An 8,727-nucleotide genomic window follows, 5' to 3' on the forward strand; every position below is an offset into this window, starting at 1 on the left:
ATTCTCCGAGCAAGAATACCAGAGTGGGTAACCATTCCCTTCTCTAGGGGATCTTCCTAACCCAGGGATTGAGCCTGAGTATTCTACATTGCAGGCAGATTCTTTACCGTCTGAGTCACCAAAACAGCTATACTAACCTCCCAACTAGTTTCTTGGCAAGTCTTTTCTTTCCATCACAGCCAGTATACTCAGTATACTCCATCTTGTACAGAGCTCTGCCAGACTAACCTTCTTAAAATACCACCTTGTTGATGCTGTTTTTATTCAAATCACAATGTCTTGGTATTCAAGTCCCTGAATCAGAAGCTCTCTCTTTACTTGTCTTACCATATCTCCACAACAGAAACCTTCCATTCTCTTTCATGTCTGTGTTTTCCAGTCTGCCAAGCTCATCCCTCCAAGTTGTTCTTCATCCTGCCTTCACTTAGGAATCACATGGGAAGTTTAACAGCAATAACAACAACCAAAGCCTAAACAAACAAAAAACAGTATCCATGCCTCATCCTCTCTCATTGGTCAACAGTGACCTTTTCCCTAGATCTGTAAATTCCTTTAACACCTGTCCTTAGATTAAACTATTATACAAAATAATTCACAGAAGAGAGGGCAGTCTTCACAGCTTACCAAGATAGGAGGCTCCCGGTTAACTGTTGGCTCCCCTAACCCTCTACTGTTGATATGGGATTGATTTTTCTTTTGTAGGACAGATTATCTATTTCCTTTGACACCTGAAAACATGAAGATTCTGAGAGAATGAAATCTTGAATCAGTTTCTTGGAAGACACTCTAAGGGTAACAAGAATCAGAAAAGGGCTTTAGTGGTGGGACCACTTCAACTTTATCTAATTCATATTTTTGCCTTGGGGCTGTGAGAAATCAACAACAACAACAATAATAATAAGAGCCAAGAGACTCCTAGGGACAGGGAAAAAGAGACAAGAAGAGAGAATATGTTGACCTATCCATGTGTCTCTCCAGAGAGACTTTTTGAAGCAGAATTATGAAAATGATTCTTTTGAAGTCAGGTATTTCTTCTTGTGGCCAGCTTTTTGCTAGCTCATGGAATTATAAGAAGCTTAGAATCAGATATATGTATACGTATACATACATATGTATTACAGACATGTCCACACATATTTTCTTTATGGCCAACAGCTCTACCTTAGCTGTATCTTTGACATTCCTTAGGATGGGGCACTCCAATGCCCAATTTCAACTTGGGATGGTGAATTGTGCTCATCAACATAGGAAAGTAGCAATGTAGCTCCCCAAGAATGGGGGGAGGAACTTCCCTAGTGCTCTAGTGGCTAAGTCTCTGTGCTACCAGTGTGGGGGCCCAGGTTTGATCCCAGGTCAGAGAACTAGATCCCACATACCACAACTAACAGTTCCTGGGCTGCAACTAAAGATCCCGTGTGTGGCAACTAAGACCTGGCACAGTCAAATAAATAAAATAAATATTCTAAAAAAATTTGTTTAAAAGAATGGGGGAGAGACGGGGCCAGAAAGGGAATCAGGAAGCCTCCTTGTCTAGTGACTGAATCATGAACTATTTGAGCAGGCAATGCAAAGAGAGGAGTTAAAATTTGTCACATTTGAACCCCAGCCTTCCTCAAGATCACATCATTTCTCACCCAAATCTTCATTTCATTGGCCATTAGGATTCATGATGGTGAGAGAATTAACTTTTCTCAGGGAGTCCAAGGGAAGGAAAGGATGTGGACTCTTCTGTTTCATTTCAGCAGGAGTCTGTTTTCTCTGCAAGACACCCCTTGGGCTCTCTTTGCTTGTGAATTCTTCCCTTTTGCTTATGATATAAACAATAGCTCCCTCGACCCTATCTCCTGGGGTTGTGGGATATCTTGGTTGATCTTTGGTTGTGTTCTGAGAAGAAAAACTCCAAACTGGCCTGGAGCTGTGGGGCTTCAGCATCCTGTTTCCAGGAAGGCCAATTACTTCATTCTCTTACAGCTTTGGGACTCTCTCTCTGAAGTTTTAAAAGATGGCTTCAGCACTGAATGTTTCTTAGATAACAAAGCTATTTCTATTTTAAGACCCTCTTAAGTTCCAATAAGATTTCTTTGGTCTTGAAACATGACACTGAAGAAGTACTTCGGAGCCCTCGCTTGTATAGTACCGCTTGATGCTATAGGGGAGACGATGTTCTTGTGCTGTCAGCATGCAATATCAGACTATGGGGGTGAATTAGAAGTTGAACTGTGAACTGAAGACTGTAGGTAGGAATTTGGAAGAGACAAGAGATCCTTTTAGGCTTCAGTTGTCCAGGAAGCCTTCCTTGGGGCCTCCAGTCTAAGCCTAATGCTGAAGAGGCAAAAGTGACTCTTACCAACTTCTAGTTAATAACAAAGACTGCGTATTCATCTGCAGCAGCATCCCTTCTGTGCCCATCAGCCTACAAGGACGAAGTGAGATGAGAGCAACAACAATGCCATGGGTTATAACTTGAGATTCTCAACCAGAGATGCTAGGTATTCCCGAGATATTGATGCCCTCTGCCCTTGGAGTGGCCAGAGCTCCCTGGCAGGCTACTTTCTTACCCATTTATCCTAGGGGTCATATATGTTATCTATGTGTGCTATGTGAAGAAAACAATTGGAAAGCACTATTTTAGATAGATCCCTCCTCTGAGAAAACTCTGGTGATTCATGGTCACAACGCTTTGTTTTCATGTCATAGTTCCAGGCAGACTGTCGGCTCTGGGAAGGTAGACAGACTGTGTCTGTCTTGTTCACTGCTTTATCTCTAGTGTCTGCCACTGTGCCTGGCACATAGTACGTTCTCAGAAAATATTTCAGGCAAGTCAAAATCACAGTGAGCTACAACCTCACACCTGTTAGGATGGCTATTACCAGGAAGACAAGAAATAACAAGTGTTGGTGAGGATGTGGAGAAAAGAGAACCCTCGTGCACTGTTGGTAGGAATGTAAATTGGTGCAGCCACTATGGAAAATAGTATGGAGGTTCCTCAAACAATTAAAAATGGTATCGAGGTTCCTATCATATGATTGAGCAATTCCACTTCTGGGTGTTTATCTGGAGAAAATGAAAATACTAACTTGAAAAGATATATGCATCCCCATGTTCAATGTAATATTTATTATTTACAACCAAGATATGGAAACAACCTAAGTGTCCATTGATGGATGAATGAAAAAAGAAAATGTGGTGTGTATGTACAATGGAATAAATGAAATAAGTCAGAGAAAAAAAATACTGCACGATCTCATTTATGTGTGGAATCTAAAAAAAAAAAAACAAGCTCATAGACACAAAAAACATTGGTGGTTGTTGGGAGGTATGTGGGAGAAAGGGGTGAAGAGGGTCAAAGTTACAAATTTCCAGGTATAAAATAAATATGTACTAGGATGTAATGTACAGCCTGGTGACTATAGTTAATAATACCATACTGCATATTCATAAGTTGCTAAGGAAGTAGATATTAAAAGTTCTCATCACAAGAAAAGATTTTGTAACTGTGTGTGGTGATGGATGTTCACTCACCTTATTGTGGTGATCATGTCACAGTATATTCAAATATCAAACCATTATGTTGTACACTTATAACTAATTAATGTTATATGTCAATTATACCTCAATATAAAAAAGAAAATATTTCATGAACAAATGAGAAAGTCTAGACCATGAAGGATGAGTAAAATTGGGACAACATAGAAGGCTTAAGAGTTTGCAGGGAAAAACAATATGAATAGAATCAGATGTGGTCATGATGTGGGCCAGGCACAATTTGGAGAGCAACAGAGGGACCCAGAAATGTTCATATTTTGAGGCAGTGGGAAATTACCAGGCTCCAGCATGCCTATGTTGGGTGAATAAAGAACCAGTGAAGCACTATTTCCCCCAAAGTCAGAATTAAAACAAACACGTGGTAGTTGACACAACTGGTCTTGATTTTTCTTTTAGCATCTAATTTCAAGTCAAGCTTTGCTTATCCATTGTGGGAACTGATTTCTTACTTGGTCTGGGTCCCAAACCCAATAATTCTTAAATGTTCCCACACTATCTTTCAGCTCAGAGGCCCTCACCAAAGCCCCTGGCACTCCTGAAGCAAGAATGCTGTGCCAGCCCTTCATGATGCAGGGGTAAGGGGAGGTGAACACTGTTGTTTTCCTTACCCACATGTTGCGGACATTGCTTTCTACATGGAGGAAGGGTCCGACTGACTACTTCCTATTCAAGACATCCCAAATGTGACATCCGCAGGGACTGCTGCTATGAGCTCTCTGAGGATGAGCTAAATGCCCCTCTTCTGGGCCCCACAGCACCATATGCTTATCATTAATGATGAAGTAACCATGTCTGAGGGCTTCCCAGGTGGATCAGTGGTAAAGAATCTGACTGCCAGTGCAGGAGACATGGGTTTGATCCCTGATCCTGGAAGATCCCCCCTGGAGGAGGACATGGCAACCAACTCCAGTATTCTTGCCTGGAGAATCCCATGGACAGAGGAGCCTGGCAGTCTACAGTCCATGGGGTTGCAAAGAGTCGGACACAACTGAGCACGCCTCTAACCAAGGCTGACATTTTTAAACATTTAATATGCTCAAAGCACTATTCTCAGTGCTTTCTCAGCATCATCTTATTCAATCCTGCCACAAAACCCTACAGTGAGCACTTTTATTATTATCTCCATTTTACAAAAGACGAAACTGGGACACAGAGAAGTTAAGTGACTTTGCTCAAGGTAACAGAGCTGGTAGGTGGCCAACCCAGAACGAAAATGCAAGTTTGCCTTATTTGTCTCTAATAGGACTTTTACCACACAGTGTTATAAGGATTTGGGTAACCCCCACACCCTAGAACGTTAGCTTCATTACGGGAGGAAGCGAGTCTCATCTGAATTCTCCAGTCCTAACCCAGGGCCTGGCACAGAAACCGGCAATAAACCTGTGAACAGAAAAACGAAGAAAAACAAAAACTCAAGCCTTCCACCAGATGGCGCTGTGGCAGTCAAAGAGAAAAGTGCCCCCCGCTTCTTCCTTTCCAACTCCTTTCCCACAGAATACCTCAAGTCTTCACATTTGTTTTCTTTCCTTTTCCAGAGAAGACTGAGTGGGCGGGAGAAACATTTTTCAAGATAATGTTTAGGCATGAATTGACACAAATTTGACAATTTAATTTGTGACCTTATGTTTTGGCCTTAAAGGGAAGGTTGACCCTACTCCATTTTCTTAGATTCACACACTTCTTTCAGAGATCTCAAAATGGTTTTCAGACTCTTGTCATCATTAAAAAGGCAGAAATAAAATCCAAATTACCCAAAACATTGAAGGAGGCTGTGTACTGGAGTGGAAAGGTTTCCTGACTAGAAGGTAGGATTCTGATGGCTGTGTGTGTGTGTGTGCTCCATCATGTCTGATTCTTCGTGACCCCACAGACTGTAGCCCACTAGGCTCCTCTGTCCATGGAATTCTCCAGGCAAGAATACTGGAGCAGGTTGCCATTTCCTTCTCCAGAGGATTTTCCCAACCCAGGGATCCAACCCTGGTCTCTTGTGTCTCCTGCACTAGCAGGTGGATTCTTAACCACTGAGGCACCTGGGGACTTCAGTCAAGTCTTTCTCCTCTCTGGACTTCCATATTCTCAGCTGAAAAATAAAGGGGTTAGGAGTGAACAGTGAAGTTCTTTTTTTTTATTTTAGCCTCTGGACAAAGGACATTAGACAGCAGCATTGTAGCACAGTGGGAGTACATTAACGGGTGCCTTCCCCTGTGGCTCAGTGGTAAAGAGTTTGCCTGCAATACAGGAGCCTCAGGAGATGTAGTTTCAATCCTTGGGTTGGGAAGATCCCCTGGAGGAGGAAATTGCAACCCACTCCAGTATTCTTGTCTGGAGAATCCTATGGGCAGAGGAGTCTGACAGGCTACAGTCCATGAGGTGGAAAAGAGTTGGACACAACTGAAGTGACATGGCATGCATGCAGTGCATTACAGACTCAGGTTCAAGTTGTGGCCACCTACAAGCTTGTGACTTTGAGCAAGTTAACCTCTCTGGGCCTCAGTTTCCTCAACTGTATAATGGGAATGATATTGTACCTACCTCACAGGGTTCCTGTAAGGATTAAGTCAGATAATGCATATAAAGTGTTTAACACAGTGCTGGGCACATGTAAACTTTCAGTAAAAGCTATTATTGCACAGAGTTGACTCACATTTTAGCAACTCCATCTAGAGATTGGATATACATTTGCTGCTGCTGCTGCTAAGTCGCTTCAGTCGTGTCCAACTCTGTGCGACCCCATAGACAGCAGCCCATCAGGCTCCTCCGTCCCTGGGATTCTCCAGGCAAGAACACTGGAGTGGGTTGCCATTTTCTTCTCCAATGCATGAAAGTGAAAAGTCAAAGTGAAGTCGCTCGGTCGTGTCTGACTCTTAGTGACCCCATGGACTGCAGCCTACCAGGTTCCTCCGTCCATGGGATTTTCCAGGCAAGAGTACTGGAGTGGGGTTGCCTTCTCCGGATATACATTTAGTAGTCAGCAAAATGGGTGATGGGGGGAGACTTTAAGTAATAAACCACAAACAGGCCTGGCCCTATTCTAAGAGTAAATGCATGTCATGGGTACAAGACAAAGCTAAGTATGGGACTGAAGCAAAGAGATGGAAAAGTAACCAAAAACAATTGGAATCCTCATACATTATCGGTGGGAGTGTAAAAAAATACAACCACCTTGGGAAAAGGTCTGGCTATTTCTTATAAAACTAAATCACATCTTCCCTGTGACCCAGAATTTTTCCCCCTCTGTACTTACCCAAGAAAAAGGAAAATATATGTTTACAAAAAGACTTGTATGAGAATATTCATAGCCACCTTACTCTTAATAGACAGAAACTGAAAACAACACAAGTGTCCATCAGTAGGAGAAAGGATAAATGGATAACTGATACACAAACTGTGGTATTGTCACACCATGGAGTGCTATTCAGCAATAAAAAGGAACAAATGACAGGTACATGATTGGATGATTCTCAGAAACCTCAAGCTGAGTCAAAGAAGTCTTTTCTTAGCATGTATCTTTTCAAAGAAGTCTTATACAAAAGAGTTCATGCTATATGATTCCATTCATATAAAGTTCTGTAATAGGTAAAACTAATCAATGATGGAAAAAAAATCAAAGCAGAGTGAAGGGAGAGGACTGCCAGGGAAGGAGCAAGAGGAAGCTTAATCTTGAGTGGAAATAATCTTCTACATCTTAGTAGGGAGCTAAGTTACACAGTTACATTTGTCAAAACTCAGCAAATGTACAATTAATGTTTGTGTATTTCATCATAGATATATTTTACCTCAAAAGTAAAACAAAAGAATAACAAGCAAATATTGAACCCTACCCCCTGGAGTAGGAAATGGTTACCCACTCCATTGCATGGGAAATCTGATGGACAAAGGAGCCTGGCAGCCTGACTCCTGGCAGGGTGTCTTGAAGAGTCAGACATGACTGAGCACATGCACACATACATACACACACACATGTGGAAAGTGTTTAGGAGTAAAATGTACTGATACTTGAAACTTAAGAAAGAAAGGACACTGGATAGACAGACAGATGGATAGGTGAGGGATGGATAAAGCCAGTATCAGAAAACTTTATGGTAGGATCTGGCTAATAAGTTACAAGGTGCTGCTGGCAAATTCTTTCAACTTTGCTGTATGTTTGAAATTACATAATATTCTCTTTTTTTGGAAAAAAAATGTATCCACAAAGTTCCATATCCTGAATGGAGCCAATTTCTTTCAAACTTATAAGGCTTCATTGGAAGAAGGCAGACCTCAGACCCAGGTAAATATTTCCTGATCACCTACTGTATGCCAGGCACTGTTCCAGGCTAGACAAGGAATATGAAGAGAAAGAACACAGCCCTTGCCCTCAAAAGGATTGTTGGGACCATCTGACAAGCACACATATTACTGGTATCCTATGCTGTGGAGTTGCTAAGGACGGAGAGATGTTATCTAGTTGAAAACGTGTCTTAAAAGCTCTCCACACCAAAAAGAAATGATCATTATATCAGGTGATAAAAGAAGATTTAGCTCATGTTACAGCAGTAATCATTTTGCAATACAAATGTACCAGATAAACATATTTAACACCTCAGACTTACACAGTGTTATATACTAATTACATCTCAATAAAAATAAGTTATAAAAAAAGAAAAGATTTCTGGTATTGGAGACATGTTGGGTAGTTATTGCTACAAATATGACTGGAAGGCATCTTCAAGCCAGAGCACAGAGAGTTTTGATGGCCACACTAAGGTGATAATTTGTCAAGCCAATGAGGCCCATTCAAGAATTTTGAGCCAACAAGTGGCATCCTTAGAAAACTGCTGGGAGAGAGGGGCAGCTGCAGTAGATATCATTGCTTTACAGGAGTCAGTAGGCAAGGGGTATTTCACGTACTTGCTGTGAACACAGGGAGCAGTGGAGGCACTGGCAGGAAGGAAAGAGATTCAAAAATGACTCAGGACAGCTTTGAACCCCAAGGAGATGAGATCTTGGTTTCGTCTTCTGGGAACTAGGAAGCTCTTTAGTCTGTGCCTTTCTTCTACTTCTTTGCCCCATGATGTGGCTCTGTGAGGCTATATTGGTTGTTTATAGTCAGCATCTAAAACCTACTCCAGTATTCTTGCCTGGAGAATCCCAAGGACAGAGGAGCCTGGCAGGCTATAGTCCATGGGGTCACAAGAGTCA

The sequence above is a fragment of the Bubalus bubalis genome, chromosome X, assembly GCF_019923935.1.
Source record: "Bubalus bubalis isolate 160015118507 breed Murrah chromosome X, NDDB_SH_1, whole genome shotgun sequence".
Classification (NCBI taxonomy): domain Eukaryota; kingdom Metazoa; phylum Chordata; class Mammalia; order Artiodactyla; family Bovidae; genus Bubalus; species Bubalus bubalis.